The sequence below is a fragment of the Hippocampus zosterae genome, chromosome 19 (assembly GCF_025434085.1).
Source record: "Hippocampus zosterae strain Florida chromosome 19, ASM2543408v3, whole genome shotgun sequence".
NCBI classification, from domain to species: domain Eukaryota; kingdom Metazoa; phylum Chordata; class Actinopteri; order Syngnathiformes; family Syngnathidae; genus Hippocampus; species Hippocampus zosterae.
In genome coordinates, this window is record NC_067469.1 from 13,515,353 (window position 1) to 13,538,056 (window position 22,704).

Genomic DNA, 22,704 nt, shown 5'->3' on the forward strand with positions numbered 1-22,704 from the left:
TTTAATTTGTGCTGTCCATACAATATGGCTTTCTAATGCTCCCACGAGTACAAATATAAGATGATCCCTTATTACCGAATGAGACGCATATGCCCATCTATGTGCCATAAACTATTGGGGAATGGCACATAGTATGTTCTTCTAGCCACAGTCTGGCTCCATCTCTGGGCTGCAGCAGCTGGCTCAATACGGTTGAGGATTTCTCGAACTCTTTTTCTTTGTACTACAATACCATCAGCACGCAGGTATGCCCTCATCATCTGCAACAGGTTCATAAAACAACACAATAAAGAAAGTACACTTTCACAATGAATATAATGATACATACATGAAGGGACAAGAGTATGTAGCAGAACACTTGCTTCCGAGCCTGATCTGGGAAATTGGCTGTGCAATCTTCTGACATGCTCTTCCAGGTCAACATCATGAATGGGAGTAAATCTATTTCTGGCTGAAATCTGAAAAAACTTCATTTTTTTATGCAGGTATGAAGAGGAACAACACAACATCTCAGTGATGGCTCTCACTGTAAAGCCCTGAGTGGGGAGCAGTTCAATTTGATCACTTGTAATGTCAAGTGCTGGTCTTCCTCGTCTACCTAAAGTATGGAAATAAAAGGATTAAGGAATTCAAGCAAACGAATCACTACGTGTTTTTTATATACTGTATACAGTACAGGCATATAGACACAGATGTACATAAAAGTATATGCAGCTTCAAAACCACGAGCAGCTATTTTCTCTAACCATTTTACTCAAGAAAAAAATAATTCAAACTTATAATTGAATAACTAAAAGATCACTAGTTATTGCTTAAAAGTGTACAGCCATCGCGTTACTTAATAGTCTACTGATTTGCAGGAAAACCACTGGTATAAAACGACGTTTGACAGGGTGATAGAAGGTAAGTCACAGCAAGTCGTCAGTAAAACCCGTGTGTAGTTCGAATAAAAATACATACGAAAAACCAATGACAAAAAATGGTAGCCATTTTACCTGTGTGCAAACGATGTGCCACATGGGAACAAACACGTCCACCATTAGGAGTGGGTCCCGCAATGATGACAGATCGGAGATCTATTGGACTTTGAATCAAACTTTGAATAGTATCAGCGCTAAACTGGTCACTAACTCTTCTTAAATTAGCAATTGAAATGTTTATCGCGCGTGCTTCACTTTCACCGGCAGACCCTTGATGACAGGCACTCTCTATTGCCCTGCACCTTCGCCGAATACGTCTCAGGACACTGTCCGCCATTGTTGTTTTAAAAAACTAAGTGGGCACAGAATTTCCCAAATCATGAGCCCTGACTGGTGGGATGACACTATTTTGAAACGTACAGCCAATAGGATACCGTTACATGTTTTCGTAATCATCCTTATTTGCATTTAATGCAAGTACAGTGTAATGTCACTAGCACTACAAGTGGGCACATTTATGGCCTTACATGTTCACTAGTAAGCGTCAAAATCATCTTACCAGTGAACTAGTGGGCACATTTATGGCCTTAAATGTTCAGTAGTAAGCGTCAAAATTATCTTATTATGGATGGATGGATGGATAGTGAACTAGTGAGCGTTTTGTGGCTTACATGTTCACTAGTAAGCGTCAAAATGACCTTACTAGTAAACTAGTGAGCGTTTTGTGGCTTACATGTTCACTAGTAAGCGTCAAAATGATCTTACTAGTGAACTATTGGGCGTTTTGTGGCTTACATGTTCACTAGTAAGCCTCAAAATGATCTTACTAGTGAACTAGTCGGCGATGTGTGGCTTACATGTCAACTAGTAAGCCTCAAAATGAACTTACTAGTGAACTAGTGGGCACATTTATGGCCTTACATGTTCACTAGTAAGCGTCAAAATGATCTTACTAGTGAACTAGTGGGCGTTTTGTGGCTTACATGTTCACTAGTAAGCGTCAAAATGACCTTACTAGTGAACTAGTGGGCGTTTTGTGGCTTACATGTTCACTAGTAAGCGTCAAAATGATCTTACTAGTGAACGAGTGAGCGTTTTGTGGCTGACATGTTCATAAATAAGCGTCAAAATGATCTTACTAGGGAACTAGTGGGCGTTTTGTGGCTTACATGTTCACTAGTAAGCGTCAAAATTACCTTACTAGTGAACCAGTGAGCGTTTTGTGGCTTACATGTTCACTAGTAAGTGTCAAAATGACCTTACTAGTGAACTAGTGAGCGTTTTGTGGCTTACATGTTCACTAGTAAGCGTCAAAATGATCTTACTAGTGAACTAGTGGGCGTTCTGTGGCTTACATGTTCACTAGAAGCCTCAAAATGATCTTACTAGTGAACTAGTGGGCACATTTATGGCCTTACATGTTCACTAGTAAGCGTCAAAATGACCTTACTAGTGAACTAGTGGGCAATATGGAATAAATACTCAAAGGGCTTGCCAGGCAAGCCCATTGAGTATTTAAAGGGTTCAAAGGGCTTGCCTGGAAAGCCCTTTGAGTATTTATTCATCCGTGATGGTATTGTAGACCAATGAGAGCACGTCCGACAGACACGTGGACTTCGGGCGGCCAATCATGATGCATTTCGAGCCAAGCCCCAACAAAAACGGAGGAGAAAACTTTCAGACGCTTTGAAAGCTTTTGGGGTACATATTACTCTTGTTGTTACACAAAATTCTGTTTTACGATTATTTTAGGCGGTAACGTTATGGTGTAAATGTCAAATACGTGGTCAATTTATCAAGATGAAGCCTGCTTAAAAATTTGCTCCAACAATTTTGGAGATGTGTCTGACTTTGACAGCAATGGCGGCAGTTCAACGCTGACAGTCGCAGTCGGGTGCAGATTTATTTCGGCAGGACTTTCTAAAATCTGCCGTTTGCTCTGACAGTTCTCTGTCTGACAGTCACATTTTGTCTTATTACTCACAAGCTAATTGACATTTAAAAAAAGAGTTAATGTTTGGAACACGATTTTGCTCTTACTGTTTGCTGCCTTAGTTCGTTTGAAATATTCGCTTCCTGCATTACATGAAGTACATTTTTTAATATTCACAAGACTGTAACTGTGCATTATAAATAATGTCACATTTGCACTGTGTTTTACTGGATCTACAACTAAACTAGGTCCTCGTTTCTGGGAGAGTCCACAGCACCTCCTGTATCACAACCATTCTGCCGGCACACCTTCAGCAGCACGATGTTTCTAACGGGAGCTGGAGGGTGATCAGCTTCATTGAAGAACAGGAGGAGGAGAGGCACAACGTTTGTCATTTGTGATATGTTTTTAGACTTTTCTCCTAACTAAAAAAACTATGTTTTGTTAATTTCTTGATATAGTTCTTGTATTTAAATATTTTAACAATCAAATATTTTTCAACTGTGTTTTAGATATGAATTGTATGAAATAAATCAGTGAAGCCCCATTCAAATTCTACTCTATCTAATCTGCTCGATCACACTGCTATCAACCTGCTGTACCTCCAAACTCCTTGGCTTACTCGCAGTTGGAGGGTTCCCCCCGAACGGGGGGACAAATCAAGGAACCAATCCCTGCACCCCGAACGGGGTGCCCTTACGGCCGTTTTTTTTTTTTTTTCGGCTAACCGCCCCCTGAACCTGGCAGGGTGGCGGGCGGACCTTTTGCTCCAGGCGGGGGACATAGAGACAAATCCGGGGCCCACACAGACACTCTCACGCACGCAACAAACACACACACAACAAACTACCTGGACATGCGACATTTGCACACAACAGATTACAAGAAGACAGACATCCTTCAGATGCAACCACCACACACCACACTGGGTACACAAACATTGCACAAACATAAACACTAGACAATACAACATAACATGGAAATGCAGACTACATCCCAAAACACCACCACGAACAACAACACCTCGTAGGACACCAACAGGCAGCAGAGCACAAACAGACCAAAACAACACACTCGCCTCACCAACACTACCCTCAAACGCAACACGGACAGACAACTCCAACAGAGATACAACAAACACAAGACCACCCCCCCAAACCTGGACCTGCAATAGCTGCAATAGAATCATCACACGCAGACAAACCTCACTCAGATGCAACTCAACACACCCACACTGGATACACAGACATTGCTCCGGCATCACCACCCGCCAATACACAAACACGTGGACATGCAGAACACACACGCAAACAACAAACACCCCAACACCACAACCCCCGAACAACCCACAAAGAACAACACCCACCAACAAAAACAACAAACACACACTGACCATACTACAAATAAACATCAACGGCATCCAAAACAAGAAAACAGAACTAGAAGAACTCGCCTCACAACAGCACGCAGACATCATCACCATACAAGAAACCAAACTAGAAAAACAACACAACACACCTCGTCTCACCAACTACACCAGCATTAGGAAAGACAGAGAACACAAGGGAGGAGGAGGACTGCTCACATACATTCACAAATCAGTCACATTCACTCCCATGAACATCCCCAACAACATTAACACCAACACTACAGAAATTCAAACCGTAAAGATTCACATAACCAACCACAAAGGACTACACATATGCAACATGTATATACCCCCCAGAGATACCACCCGACCAGACCACGCCACAGAAGACACAGACATCACCAACAACTTCCAATACATAAACTCGCTGAACAACACCATTCTAACCGCAGACATCAACGCTCACTCAACACAATGGCACTCTCCCTACGACGACCACAGAGGCACCCTCATTGCAGACATACTACAGAACTCCCAACAAATCACTCTAAACGCAAACACACCTACCAGAAAACCTACAAACATCAACCAACAACCAACATCACCGGACATCACAACAGCCAGCAACAGCATCACAAACAGAACAACATGGACCACAATACACGCACTCAGTTCAGACCACCTTCCTATCAAAATCACACACAACACGCGTGCTCCTTTCCGCCTACAACAACACCTTCAAACTTACACAAATTACAGGAAAGCAGACTGGGAAGGATACACCTCTGAAATAGAATCAGCACTGGAGAACAAAACCATACCTGACAACATCCACACAGCCAACACCATGCTCACAAACCTCATACTTACAGCAGACAAACACCACATACCCCACGGAAAAATAAAAAGCAAATCACTTCTCCTACCACAACACATCAGAACACTCATCAGCCAAAGAAACGACATCAGACAACAAAACCACCAAGACCCATGCATCACAGACCTAAACAAAGAAATAGACACACAAATCCAAAAACACAAACAAGAGCTATGGAAAGAACACTTAACGGATGCATGGAACCACAGACACAAACAATACATACTCTGGAACACAGTAACAAGACTATCTAACAAAGAACAAAAAGCACCAGAAAACACCACAATACAGTTCGGACAACACACGGCAATATCCAACAAACAGAAAGCACGAGCATTCAACAACAATTCACCAACATAATACAACACAAAACCAACAGAACATACAGACAACTACAACGCAAAATACGAAAACTCAACACCACGCCCATAACCATCACAGAACAACAAGTAAAACAAGCACTACAACGCTCCAAAAGCAACAACTCCACAGGCCCAGACAACATAAACATCAGACATCTGAAACACCTAGGCCCCAAAGCAATAACACTACTCACACACACTTACAACACATCACTCAACACCAACACCATCCCCGCAATATGGAAGACTGCAAAAATAATCCCAATACCAAAACCCAACAAAAACCACGCACTCGGCCCATCTTACAGACCAATAGCACTACTCAGCCCAATAGCCAAAACAATGGAAAAGGTACTACCCTTCATTACCAACAACACTCAACTACCCTCTCACCAACACGGCTTCCGAAAACAACACTCCACAACCACAGCACTACACCACATACACAACATCATAGCCACAGGTTTCAATCAACAAAAACCACCACAACGAACAGTTGCCATAGCCCTAGACATGTCCAAAGCCTTTGACACGGTAAACCTACACACACTCACAAACAAACTCAACAACACTAACACCCCAAACATCATCATCAAATACATCTTCAACTACATAAGGGGACGCAGACAATACACTCAATACCGGGGGGAAACATCAGAACATAGAAACACGAAAACGGGGGTACCACAGGGGGGAGTACTTTCACCAACACTATTCAACATATACATGGCAGACTTACCACAACCACCTCCAAATGTACACACAGTTACATATGCAGACGACATCACCATTCTATCCACACATGTCAAACCACAACAGGCACAACAACAAGTACAAAAATATCTCCACGACATATACAACTGGACAAAACAGAACCAACTCACACTCAACGCAGACAAAACCACCACCACTCTGTTCACACCGGATCCGGCAGAATACAGCAACAGACTCACTTTACAAATAGATAACACCACCCTACCCACAGTCCGCGAACCCAAAATACTGGGATTAACCTGGGACCCCAAACTCACCTTCTCAAAACACACACAACACACTCTAACCCGCGCCAAGCAATCAAACAAAATACTTAAAGCCTTAACAACCACTCACTGGGGAAAATCCAAAGAAACTATACTCACCACATACAAAGCAACCACACTCACACGCCTCGAATACGCAAACACTATATGGTCACCAACACTATCGGACACAAACAAGACAAAACTCCAGACCACACAGAAGACAGCACTCAGAATAGCAACAGGATGCACACAAGACACAAACATACAACACTTGCCGCTGGGCGGCGGAGGGGGGTCTGGGGATCCGGGAGACGGAGTGAGGGCCCGGTCCCCCAATGTCGGGGCACGGGTGGGGTCGACAACAACAACAACAACATCAACCTGCTGTAAATAATGCCTCCATTCATGATTGTAGAAACCCCAGAACGGTAAACATGTGATTATTTTATTTTAAAATATAAGAAGCCTATGTTTTGCAATTGTGCTCATTTTCATTGTATTGCACGACAAATATGATAGATGAGCCGGTTTGGGGACATCATCAACCAAGCTGCTGCTCCAATTGCAATGCGATATATTGTCCTGCTCTCCTAAATTCGCATCTACACCACAAATTATAACATCTTAACTGATTTAGCAACAACTGAAAATTCACATCATTATTTAGGGAGTTGCATAACTGTTGCATTATATGGTGCCCTATTCATTTTATTTAGTATAGCATACATATATAAAAGTGGAAAGATACTGCAGAGCTGTGCCATTACTCTTTATCTCTGTGTACATAATAAATAAACATCACCTACAGATACATTGGTAAAAATTGCTTGATTCCTTCTGTATACTGTAGATATTACGCAAATGGCGGTAAATAATTGTGAAAGCTCAGAATCAGGTTTTAAAGGGTTAATTCTTTGCTGGGTGGAGCTCTTATCATGGAGCCAATAGGAGGTGTCCTCGGGTGGTGTCCGTCCCTCATTCAGCTCGGGTCCTCCACCAGAGGCCAGGAAGCCCGAGGGCCCCGCGCAGTACCCCCGCCGCTCCCAGCACCGCACACCTCCGCACCGAGATGTCCGACGCTGGTCCCGGGATCTGTCCAACCACCCATCCAGTCCGGGGGTCACTGCCCCGAGCGCCCCGACCACCACAGGCACGACCGCCACCCCCACCCCCCAGGCCCTCCCCAGCCCCTCCCCGAGCCCCTGGTACCCCCCGAGCCCCCCATGCTCCCCCCTCCCGATGCCTCCACCACCTGGGACCGCCACATCCACCACAACGGCCCTCCTCCGCCCCCCATCCACGACCACGACATCTGGCTGGCTCGCCACCACCATCCCGCCAGTCTGGATCCGGAAGTCCCACAGGATCCCCGCTCCGCCACCCTCCACCACCCTCGGAGGTGCCCCCCACTCCGACCCCGGGGCCCCCAGTCCACACTCCGCACAGATGCCTCGGCAGACCACGCCAGCCACCTGGCCATGGCGCTCCACGCAGGCCCCCCCTGCCAGCATCCCACACCCCGCAGCCACGTGCCGGATCGTCCCAGGCGCCTCCCCGCACAACCCACACCCCAGGTCCTGTCCGGCGCGGCACATCCGGGCCTCGACGGCTCCGGCGCCCAAGGCCCGCTCCTGAGCAGCCAGGATGAGCGCCCCTGCGCTGTCCCCCAGGCCAGTCCCCTCCAGCCACCGATAGGACTTCTTGAGATCAGCCACCTCAGCCACGGTCCGGTGGCACATCCCGCGTAGGGGCCCGCCCCACCACAATGGTCCCCCCCCCCCAGCGCCCGTCCCTCCGCTCCCCACTTGGGGCAAAAAATGAGCACATAACACCATCCAGTGTGGGTCCTTGGGCAAGAGCCTTCACGCTAATGCGTACCTCATACAATGATGAGAGACAATAAAATGAATGACATGCCAGCTCAGACGTCGCCCGGCCAAACAAGGTCTGCATCAGGTGCTGGGGAACCAGAGCACCTTGATGAAAAATGGAGCAGAGATGGGCAAGATGCAATAACATGGCTCTGTTGGAATGCTACTACTCAAGCAAGCCTAGTCAGAGAGGTTACATGGAGAGAATGTGGGCTAAATGGTTACTTCGAAACCCACAGTCACGGGTGGCCACGAAACAACTCGTAACTCAGTGTTCCAACATCCACAAACGGCAACTGCTGTCACAACTTGAGATTGATGAGGTACAACGCAGGTTCCATGGTGAGGGGCCCCAGGCTGCCAGATCAGAGGAGGAGTTCATACCAGAGTGAATGCAGATGATGAGATTGGGAGGCCAGCCCCAATGAATGAAATGCTGAGCGAGGCAGCAACTGACCTGAAAGCTAAGATCATGGCAAGAATGAAAGCTGGGAAACCTAGAATCCGATTACAACGGCTATGTGAAGTACCACCTGAAAGTCTCTTGGAAAGTGTGAATGCAGCACTGAGGGCGATCCTTACCGTAACGATCACGGAAATGAACTGATATACGCTTCAGCATCAGTGATCCTTGAGATGCTTGGCTATAAGAGCAACCATGGAAGCCATGAGATACATTACCGACCATGGAAAAGACGGTTGGAGGCTAAGATCAAGGCGGCTCGGAAAGATGTGAGTCAATTGACTGAGGTCCAGAGAGGTGTGATGAAAAGGCCGATCCTGAGAGGTACATCCAGATGACCATATATGAAGCACTCGAAACAAAGGCTCCAAGCCTTGTCCAGCCGCCTAAAGCGGTACACGAAAGAGAATGAGGCCAGACGAATAAACAGGCTGTTTGCAACACAACCTGCGAAAGTGTACGCTCAGTGGCAGGGTCCTAACAACAGAGCTGATCCAGAGCGAAGCACGGAAGGGCATTGGTAGAGATACCAGGGGAGCCAAACATCAGCTCCTGGTTGACAGAACAGTCGCACAAGACTGCAGGTCCCGATGTACCAACCTGTGCACAGCCTGGATTGATTAAAAGAAAGCCTATGACTCGATGCCACATACATGGATCACTGAATGCTTGGATGTGTATAAGGTGAACAGGACCCTAAGAGCCTTCGTTGCGAACTTGATGAGGATGTGGAAAACCACACTTGAAGCCAATGGCAAGCCACTTACCCAAGTGTCCATCAAATGTGGCATATACCAAGGTGATGCACTCTCCCCACTGCTGTCCTGCATAGGACTGAACCCCCTAAGCCAAGTAATCACCAAGACAGGCCATGGATACCGCCTCAGAAATGGAGCTACGATCAGTCACCTCCTCTACAAGGATGACATGTAGCTGTTTGCTAAGAGCGAAAGGGACATAGACTCCCTGATCCACACAATCAAGATCTACAGCAGCGACATCGGGATGTCATTCGTGATGGAGAAATGTAGTCGGATGGTGACTAAGAGAGGAAGGGTAGTCCGCACTGAAGGGGTCTCACTCCCTGAAGGAACAATAGCAGACATTGAGGACAGCTACAAGTACCTCGGTATACCACAAGCCAATGGCAACCTCAAACTGGCAACAAGGAAAGCGGCTACGGCCAAATACCTCCAGCGAGTGAGGCAAGTCCTAAGAAGCCAGCTCAATGGCAAGAATAAGACCCGGGCAATAAACAGCTATGCCCTTTCCAGTGATCAGATACCCTGCAGGAAAAATAAGGTGGCCAAAGGAAGAGATTCAGACCACGGATGTTAAGACCCGAAAGCTCGTTACCATGCATGGAGGGTTCCATACCAAATCCAGCACCCTGAGACTGTACACAAGCCGAAAGGAAGGAGGCCGGGGACTAGTGAGTGTGAGAGCCACTGTCCAGGATGAAACATCCAAGCTCCACAAATACATCAAGGAGAAGGCACCAACGGATGATGTACTCAGAGAATGTCTCAGACAATGGGGAACAGAAGATGAGGTGCTGGAAGAGGGACCATCATGGGAGGACAAGCCCCTACACGGGATGTACCACCGGACAATAACTGCCGTGGCCAATCTCAAGAAGTCCGATCAGAGTTCTAGAGAGGGCTGGCCTGAAGGACAGCACAGAGGCACTCATCCTGGCTGCTCAGGAGCAGGCCCTGAGCACCAGAGCCATCGAGGCCTAGATATACCACACCAGCCAAGACCCAAGGTGTAGGTTGTGCAAAGAGGCACCTGAGACGATCTAACACATAACTGCAGGGTGTAAGGTGCTGGCAGGGAAAGCCTATATGGAACGCCATAACCAGGTGGCTGGCATAGTCTACCGAAACATCTGTGCGGAGTATGGACTGGACACCCCAAGGTCAAAATGGGAAACACCTCCGAAGGTGGTGGAGAATGACAGAGCGAAGATCCTATGGGACTTCCAGATCCAGACTGACAAGATGGTAATGGCGAACCAACCAGATATCCTGATGATAGATAAAGGGCAGAGGAAAGCCGTTGTAGTGGATGTAGCGGTCCCAAGTGCTGGAAACATCAGAAAGAAGGAACACGAGAAACTCGAGAAATCCCAAGGGCTCAGAGAGGAGCTGGAGAGAGCCTGGAAGGTAAAGGGGACAGTCGTGCCTGTGGTGGTCGGAGCACTCGGGGCAGTGACCCCCAAACTAGATGATGAGTGGTTGCAACAGATCCCGGGAACAACATCGGACATCTCAGTCCAGAAATGTGCAGTGCTGGGAACGGCAAGGATACTGCGCAGAACCCTCAAGCTTCCTGGCCTCTGGTAGAGGACCCCAGCTGAATGAGGGATGGACACCACCTGAGGGGTGAGACGAGGATTTTTTTTATAGATATACAGTAGATACACATTCACTCCCATGAACATCCCCAACAACATTAACACCAACACTACAGAAATTCAAACCGTAAAGATTCACATAACCAACCACAAAAGACTACACATATGCAACATGTATATAGCCCCCAGAGATACCACCCGACCAGACCACGCCACAGAAGACACAGACATCACCAACACCTTCCAATACATAAACTCGCTGAACAACACCATTCTAACCGCAGACATCAACGCTCACTCAACACAATGGCACTCTCCCTACGACGACCACAGAGGCACCCACATTGCAGACATACTACAAAACTCCCAACAAATCACTCTAAACACAAACACACCCACCAGAAAACCTACAAACATCAACCAACAACCAACATCACCGGACATCACAACAGCCAGCAACAGCATCACAAACAGAACAACATGGACCACAATACACGCACTCAGTTCAGACCACCTTCCTATCAAAATCACACACAACACGCGTGCTCCTTTCCGCCTACAACAACACCTTCAAACTTACACAAATTACAGGAAAGCAGACTGGGAAGGATACACCTCTGAAATAGAATCAGCACTGGAGAACATAACCATACCTGACAACATCCACACAGCCAACACCATGCTCACAAACCTCATACTTACAGCAGACAAACACCACATACCCCACGGAAAAATAAAAAGCAAATCACTTCTCCTACCACAACACATCAGAACACTCATCAGCCAAAGAAACGACATCAGACAACAAAACCACCAAGACCCACGCATCACAGACCTAAACAAAGAAATAGACACACAAATCCAAAAACACAAACAAGAGCTATGGAAAGAACACTTAACGGATGCATGGAACCACAGACACAAACAACACATACTCTGGAACACAGTAACAAGACTATCAAACAAAGAACAAAAAGCACCAGAAAACACCACAATACAGTTCGGACAACACACGGCAATATCCAACAAACAGAAAGCACGAGCATTCAACAAACAATTCACCAACATAATACAACACAAAACCAACAGAACATACAGACAACTACAACGCAAAATACGAAAACTCAACACCACGCCCATAACCATCACAGAACAACAAGTCAAACAAGCACTACAACGCTCCAAAAGCAACAACTCCAGAGGCCCAGACAACATAAACATCAGACATCTGAAACACCTAGGCCCCAAAGCAATAACACTACTCACACACACTTACAACACATCACTCAACACCAACACCATCCCCGCAATATGGAAGACTGCAAAAATAATCCCAATACCAAAACCCAACAAAAACCACGCACTCGGCCCATCTTACAGACCAATAGCACTACTCAGCCCAATAGCCAAAACAATGGAAAAGGTAATACTACCCTTCATTATCAACAACACTCAACTACCCTCTCACCAACACGGCTTCCGAAAACAACACTCCACAACCACAGCACTACACCACATACACAACATCATAGCCACAGGTTTCAATCAACAAAAACCACCACAACGAACAGTTGCCATAGCCCTAGACATGTCCAAAGCCTTTGACACGGTAAACCTACACACACTCACAAACAAACTCAACAACACTAACACCGCAAACATCATCATCAAATACATCTTCAACTACATAAGGGGACGCGGACAATACACTCAATACCGGGGGGAAACATCAGAACATAGAAACACGAAAACGGGGGTACCACAGGGGGGAGTACTTTCACCAACACTATTCAACATATACATGGCAGACTTACCACAACCACCTCCAAATGTACACACAGTTACATATGCAGACGACATCACCATTCTATCCACACATGTCAAACCACAACAGGCACAACAACAAGTACAAAAATATCTCCACGACATATACAACTGGACAAAACAGAACCAACTCACACTCAACGCAGACAAAACCACCACCACTCTGTTCACACCGGATCCGGCAGAATACAGCAACAGGCTCACTTTACAAATAGATAACACCACCCTACCCACAGTCCGCGAACCCAAAATACTGGGATTAACATGGGACCCCAAACTCACCTTCTCAAAACACACACAACACACTCTAACCCGCGCCAAGCAATCAAACAAAATACATAAAGCCTTAACAACCACTCACTGGGGAAAATCCAAAGAAACTATACTCACCACATACAAAGCAACCACACTCACACGCCTCGAATACGCAAACACTATATGGTCACCAACACTATCGGACACAAACAAGACAAAACTCCAGACCACACAGAACACCGCACTCAGAATAGCAACAGGATGCACACAAGACACAAACATACAACACTTGCATGAGGAAACAAAAACTCTCCCACTGAACACCCATCTAAAACTACACGCATCGCAAATCAGACAAAAAGCCCAACACCCAACCCACCCACTACACCCACTCACTCAACAACCACCACCACCCAGACAAAAGAAACAAACAATCTTCCACAACAACAACTACACACACAACAAAGACACAGCACCACAGGACACCAACAACGACACCATAAAACAGAACATGAAAGACATACACACCCACTTTGTACAAACACACTTGGACACCAGACAACACAACAAAGTAATACATGCACCAGCACCAGAAATAGACCCATCAGAGCAAGACCTACCACACAGAACCAGACAACTCCTAGCACAACTCCGAACCAACAAATCACCAGCCCTCCACTCCTACCTACACAACATTACACCGGACACACACCCAACACCACTCTGTGCGCTATGCGGCACGCAAGTGCACGACACACAACACCTGTTCACCTGCACAAACATACCCACCACACTGACTCCGGAGGACCTCTGGCGAAACCCAAGCGGAGTGGCGGCCCTGCTCGCCCGCTGGGCGGAGGAGGGGGGTCTGGGGATCCGGGAGACGGAGTGAGGGCCCGGTCCCCCAATGTCGGGGCACGGGTGGGGTCGACAACAACAACAACAACAACAACATAAAAAAAGACTTCCCCTTTAAATATTCCTGCTGCATAATATATCTCCTTTCCTTTCGTAAAGGATGGTCAGAACCTTTCCTAAGCATTATTAAAATTTAGACGATCTTTGCTCCAGGTGCTACCGGCTCATCTCACTCGGTTAGGATAGGAAAGGAAAGTTCCTATGCCAAAATGATAATCCAAAAAGGGCCCCTGTTGGTGGATAATCAGGCCATGGGAGGTGTGAGTAAATTGTGAGGGGGTGTTGGCTGGAGCTAGAAATAATTTTGGTGTCTTGTCCCTGCAGTAGGTTCATTAAAAGAGCAACCAGTGTTTTCACCACCATGGTCGGATCTTACTCTGGAGGGTAACCCATACAGGCAGGTGGCTTGGACAAAATATTTCAACACTGTCAAAGCTGTGTTGTCTGTGCTCCAGTTGAAGGTACGTTATTAGCCTGGAATTCCCATCAATGCCGGCATGTGTCACAAACACCCACCTGTAAAACAAACATGAAAAGAATAATGATTAAATACAAGAAAACAATCAAGTTTCATATCTTGTTTGAAATATCATCTCGGTAGAGAAGGTATTGCTGTGCACTTAAGACTACATGGAGGCAATTTGGAGTTTGTGTAACTTGGATATACAAATGATAAAATTCAATTTAATCTGTGCTGTCCATACAATATGGCTTTCTAATGCTCCCACGAGTACAAATATAAGATGATCCCTTATTACCGAATGAGACGCATATGCCCATCTATGTGCCATAAACTATTGGGGAATGGCACATAGTATGTTCTTCTAGCCACAGTCTGGCTCCATCTCTGGGCTGCAGCAGCTGGCTCAATACGGTTGAGGATTTCTCGAACTCTTTTTCTTTGTACTACAATACCATCAGCACGCAGGTATGCCCTCATCATCTGCAACAGGTTCATAAAACAACACAATAAAGAAAGTACACTTTCACAATGAATATAATGATATATACATGAAGGGACAAGAGTATGTAGCAGAACACTTGCTTCCGAGCCTGATCTGGGAAATTGGCTGTGCAATCTTCTGACATGCTCTTCCAGGTCAACATCATGAATGGGAGTAAATCTATTTCTGGCTGAAATCTGAAAAAACTTCATTTTTTTATGCAGGTATGAAGAGGAACAACACAACATCTCAGTGATGGCTCTCACTGTAAAGCCCTGAGTGGGGAGCAGTTCAATTTGATCACTTGTAATGTCAAGTGCTGGTCTTCCTCGTCTACCTAAAGTATGGAAATAAAAGGATTAAGGAATTCAAGCAAACGAATCACTACGTGTTTTTTATATACTGTATACAGTACAGGCATATAGACACAGATGTACATAAAAGTATATGCAGCTTCAAAACCACGAGCAGCTATTTTCTCTAACCATTTTACTCAAGAAAAAAATAATTCAAACTTATAATTGAATAACTAAAAGATCACTAGATATTGCTTAAAAGTGTACAGCCATCGCGTTACTTAATAGTCTACTGATTTGCAGGAAAACCACTGGTATAAAACGACGTTTGACAGGGTGATAGAAGGTAAGTCACAGCAAGTCGTCAGTAAAACCCGTGTGTAGTTCGAATAAAAATACATACGAAAAACCAATGACAAAAAATGGTAGCCATTTTACCTGTGTGCAAACGATGTGCCACATGGGAACAAACACGTCCACCATTAGGAGTGGGTCCCGCAATGATGACAGATCGGAGATCTATTGGACTTTGAATCAAACTTTGAATAGTATCAGTGCTAAACTGGTCACTAACTCTTCTTAAATTAGCAATTGAAATGTTTATCGCGCGTGCTTCACTTTCACCGGCAGACCCTTGATGACAGGCACTCTCTAATGCCCTGCACCTTCGCCGAATACGTCTCAGGACACTGTCCGCCATTGTTGTTTTAAAAAACTAAGTGGGCACAGAATTTCCAAAATCATGAGCCCTGACTGGTGGGATGACACTATTTTGAAACGTACAGCCAATAGGATACCGTTACATGTTTTCGTAATCATCCTTATTTGCATTTAATGCAAGTACAGTGTAATGTCACTAGCACTACAAGTGGGCACATTTATGGCCTTGCATGTTCACTAGTAAGCGTCAAAATCATCTTACCAGTGAACTAGTGGGCACATTTATGGCCTTAAATGTTCAGTAGTAAGCGTCAAAATTATCTTATTATGGATGGATGGATGGATAGTGAACTAGTGAGCGTTTTGTGGCTTACATGTTCACTAGTAAGCGTCAAATTGACCTTACTAGTAAACTAGTGAGCGTTTTGTGGCTTACATGTTCACTAGTAAGCGTCAAAATGATCTTACTAGTGAACTAGTAGGCGATGTGTGGCTTACATGTCAACTAGTAAGCCTCAAAATGAACTTACTAGTGAACTAGTGGGCACATTTATGGCCTTACATGTTCACTAGTAAGCGTCAAAATGATCTTACTAGTGAACTAGTGGGCGTTTTGTGGCTTACATGTTCACTAGTAAGCGTCAAAATGACCTTACTAGTGAACTAGTGGGCGTTTTGTGGCTTACATGTTCACTAGTAAGCGTCAAAATGATCTTACTAGTGAACGAGTGAGCGTTTTGTGGCTGACATGTTCATAAATAAGCGTCAAAATGATCTTACTAGGGAACTAGTGGGCGTTTTGTGGCTTACATGTTCACTAGTAAGCGTCAAAATTACCTTACTAGTGAACCAGTGAGCGTTTTGTGGCTTACATGTTCACTAGTAAGCGTCAAAATGACCTTACTAGTGAACTAGTGAGCGTTTTGTGGCTTACATGTTCACTAGTAAGCGTCAAAATGATCTTACTAGTGAACTAGTGGGCGTTCTGTGGCTTACATGTTCACTAGAAGCCTCAAAATTATCTTACTAGTGAACTAGCGGGCGTTTTGTGGCTTACATGTCAACTAGTAAGCGTCAAAATTATCTTACTAGTGAACTAGTGGGCACATTTATGGCCTTACATGTTCACTAGTAAGCGTCAAAATGACCTTACTAGTGAACTAGTGGGCAATATGGAATAAATACTCAAAGGGCTTGCCAGGCAAGCCCATTGAGTATTTAAAGGGTTCAAAGGGCTTGCCTGGCAAGCCCTTTGAGTATTTATTCATCCGTGATGGTATTGTAGACCAATGAGAGCACGTCCGACAGACACGTGGACTTCGGGCGGCCAATCATGATGCATTTCGAGCCAAGCCCCAACAAAAACGGAGGAGAAAACTTTCAGACGCTTTGAAAGCTTTTGGGGTACATATTACTCTTGTTGTTACACAAAATTTTGTTTTACGATTATTTTAGGCGGTAACGTTATGGTGTAAATGTCAAATACGTGGTCAATTTATCAAGATGAAGCCTGCTTAAAAATTTGCTCCAACAATTTTGGAGATGTGTCTGACTTTGACAGCAATGGCGGCAGTTCAACGCTGACAGTCGCAGTCGGGTGCAGATTTATTTCGGCAGGACTTTCTAAAATCTGCCGTTTGCTCTGACAGTTCTCTGTCTGACAGTCACATTTTGTCTTATTACTCACAAGCTAATTGACATTTAAAAAAAGAGTTAATGTTTGGAACACGATTTTGCTCTTACTGTTTGCTGCCTTAGTTCGTTTGAAATATTCGCTTCCTGCATTACATGAAGTACATTTTTTAATATTCACAAGACTGTAACTGTGCATTATAAATAATGTCACATTTGCACTGTGTTTTACTGGATCTACAACTAAACTAGGTCCTCGTTTCTGGGAGAGTCCACAGCACCTCCTGTATCACAACCATTCTGCCGGCACACCTTCAGCAGCACGATGTTTCTAACGGGAGCTGGAGGGTGATCAGCTTCATTGAAGAACAGGAGGAGGAGAGGCACAACGTTTGTCATTTGTGATATGTTTTTAGACTTTTCTCCTAACTAAAAAAACTATGTTTTGTTAATTTCTTGATATAGTTCTTGTATTTAAATATTTTAACAATCAAATATTTTTCAACTGTGTTTTAGATATGAATTGTATGAAATAAATCAGTGAAGCCCCATTCAAATTCTACTCTATCTAATCTGCTCGATCACACTGCTGTCAACCTGCTGTACCTCCAAACTCCTTGGCTTACTCGCAGTTGGAGGGTTCCCCCCGAACGGGGGGACAAATCAAGGAACCAATCCCTGCACCCCGAACGGGGTGCCCTTACGGCCGTTTTTTTTTTTTTTTTCGGCTAACCGCCCCCTGAACCTGGCAGGGTGGCGGGCGGACCTTTTGCTCCAGGCGGGGGACATAGAGACAAATCCTGGGCCCACACAGACACTCTCACGCACGCAACAAACACACACACAACAAACTACCTGGACATGCGACATTTGCACACAACAGATTACAAGAAGACAGACATCCTTCAGATGCAACCACCACACACCACACTGGGTACACAAACATTGCACAAACATAAACACTAGACAATACAACATAACATGGAAATGCAGACTACATCCCAAAACACCACCACGAACAACAACACCTCGTAGGACACCAACAGGCAGCAGAGCACAAACAGACCAAAACAACACACTCGCCTCACCAACACTACCCTCAAACGCAACACGGACAGACAACTCCAACAGAGATACAACAAACACAAGACCACCCCCCCAAACCTGAACCTGCAATAGCTGCAATAGAATCATCACACGCAGACAAACCTCACTCAGATGCAACTCAACACACCCACACTGGATACACAGACATTGCTCCGGCATCACCACCCGCCAATACACAAACACGTGGACATGCAGAACACACACGCAAACAACAAACACCCCAACACCACAACCCCCGAACAACCCACAAAGAACAACACCCACCAACAAAAACAACAAACACACACTGACCATACTACAAATAAACATCAACGGCATCCAAAACAAGAAAACAGAACTAGAAGAACTCGCCTCACAACAGCACGCAGACATCATCACCATACAAGAAACCAAACTAGAAAAACAACACAACACACCTCGTCTCACCAACTACACCAGCATTAGGAAAGACAGAGAACACAAGGGAGGAGGAGGACTGCTCACATACATTCACAAATCAGTCACATTCACTCCCATGAACATCCCCAACAACATTAACACCAACACTACAGAAATTCAAACCGTAAAGATTCACATAACCAACCACAAAGGACTACACATATGCAACATGTATATACCCCCCAGATATACCACCCGACCAGACCACGCCACAGAAGACACAGACATCACCAACAACTTCCAATACATAAACTCGCTGAACAACACCATTCTAACCGCAGACATCAACGCTCACTCAACACAATGGCACTCTCCCTACGACGACCACAGAGGCACCCTCATTGCAGACATACTACAGAACTCCCAACAAATCACTCTAAACGCAAACACACCTACCAGAAAACCTACAAACATCAACCAACAACCAACATCACCGGACATCACAACAGCCAGCAACAGCATCACAAACAGAACAACATGGACCACAATACACGCACTCAGTTCAGACCACCTTCCTATCAAAATCACACACAACACGCGTGCTCCTTTCCGCCTACAACAACACCTTCAAACTTACACAAATTACAGGAAAGCAGACTGGGAAGGATACACCTCTGAAATAGAATCAGTACTGGAGAACATAACCATACCTGACAACATCCACACAGCCAACACCATGCTCACAAACCTCATACTTACAGCAGACAAACACCACATACCCCACGGAAAAATAAAAAGCAAATCACTTCTCCTACCACAACACATCAGAACACTCATCAGCCAAAGAAACGACATCAGACAACAAAACCACCAAGACCCACGCATCACAGACCTAAACAAAGAAATAGACACACAAATCCAAAAACAAACAAGAGCTATGGAAAGAACACTTAACGGATGCATGGAACCACAGACACAAACAATACATACTCTGGAACACAGTAACAAGACTATCTAACAAAGAACAAAAAGCACCAGAAAACACCACAATACAGTTCGGACAACACACGGCAATATCCAACAAACAGAAAGCACGAGCATTCAACAACAATTCACCAACATAATACAACACAAAACCAACAGAACATACAGACAACTACAACGCAAAATACGAAAACTCAACACCACGCCCATAACCATCACAGAACAACAAGTCAAACAAGCACTACAACGCTCCAAAAGCAACAACTCCACAGGCCCAGACAACATAAACATCAGACATCTGAAACACCTAGGCCCCAAAGCAATAACACTACTCACACACACTTACAACACATCACTCAACACCAACACCATCCCCGCAATATGGAAGACTGCAAAAATAATCCCAATACCAAAACCCAACAAAAACCACGCACTCGGCCCATCTTACAGACCAATAGCACTACTCAGCCCAATAGCCAAAACAATGGAAAAGGTACTACCCTTCATTACCAACAACACTCAACTACCCTCTCACCAACACGGCTTCCGAAAACAACACTCCACAACCACAGCACTACACCACATACACAACATCATAGCCACAGGTTTCAATCAACAAAAACCACCACAACGAACAGTTGCCATAGCCCTAGACATGTCCAAAGCCTTTGACACGGTAAACCTACACACACTCACAAACAAACTCAACAACACTAACACCCCAAACATCATCATCAAATACATCTTCAACTACATAAGGGGACGCAGACAATACACTCAATACCGGGGGGAAACATCAGAACATAGAAACACGAAAACGGGGGTACCACAGGGGGGAGTACTTTCACCAACACTATTCAACATATACATGGCAGACTTACCACAACCACCTCCAAATGTACACACAGTTACATATGCAGACGACATCACCATTCTATCCACACATGTCAAACCACAACAGGCACAACAACAAGTACAAAAATATCTCCACGACATATACAACTGGACAAAACAGAACCAACTCACACTCAACGCAGACAAAACCACCACCACTCTGTTCACACCGGATCCGGCAGAATACAGCAACAGACTCACTTTACAAATAGATAACACCACCCTACCCACAGTCCGCGAACCCAAAATACTGGGATTAACCTGGGACCCCAAACTCACCTTCTCAAAACACACACAACACACTCTAACCCGCGCCAAGCAATCAAACAAAATACTTAAAGCCTTAACAACCACTCACTGGGGAAAATCCAAAGAAACTATACTCACCACATACAAAGCAACCACACTCACACGCCTCGAATACGCAAACACTATATGGTCACCAACACTATCGGACACAAACAAGACAAAACTCCAGACCACACAGAACACAGCACTCAGAATAGCAACAGGATGCACACAAGACACAAACATACAACACTTGCCGCTGGGCGGCGGAGGGGGGTCTGGGGATCCGGGAGACGGAGTGAGGGCCCGGTCCCCCAATGTCGGGGCACGGGTGGGGTCGACAACAACAACAACAACATCAACCTGCTGTAAATAATGCCTCCATTCATGATTGTAGAAACCCCAGAACGGTAAACATGTGATTATTTTATTTTAAAATATAAGAAGCCTATGTTTTGCAATTGTGCTCATTTTCATTGTATTGCACGACAAATATAATAGATGAGCCGGTTTGGGGACATCATCAACCAAGCTGCTGCTCCAATTGCAATGCGATATATTGTCCTGCTCTCCTAAATTCGCATCTACACCACAAATTATAACATCTTAACTGATTTAGCAACAACTGAAAATTCACATCATTATTTAGGGAGTTGCATAACTGTTGCATTATATGGTGCCCTATTCATTTTATTTAGTATAGCATACATATATAAAAGTGGAAAGATACTGCAGAGCTGTGCCATTACTCTTTATCTCTGTGTACATAATAAATAAACATCACCTACAGATACATTGGTAAAAATTGCTTGATTCCTTCTGTATACTGTAGATATTACGCAAATGGCGGTAAATAATTGTGAAAGCTCAGAATCAGGTTTTAAAGGGTTAATTCTTTGCTGGGTGGAGCTCTTATCATGGAGCCAATAGGAGGTGTCCTCGGGTGGTGTCCGTCCCTCATTCAGCTCGGGTCCTCCACCAGAGGCCAGGAAGCCCGAGGGCCCCGCGCAGTACCCCCGCCGCTCCCAGCACCGCACACCTCCGGACCGAGATGTCCGACGCTGGTCCGGGGATCTGTCCAACCACCCATCCAGTCCGGGGGTCACTGCCCCGAGCGCCCCGACCACCACAGGCACGACCGCCACCCCCACCCCCCAGGCCCTCCCCAGCCCCTCCCCGAGCCCCTGGTACCCCCCGAGCCCCCCATGCTCCCCCCTCCCGATGCCTCCACCACCTGGGACCGCCACATCCACCACAACGGCCCTCCTCCGCCCCCCATCCACGACCACGACATCTGGCTGGCTCGCCACCACCATCCCGCCAGTCTGGATCCGGAAGTCCCACAGGA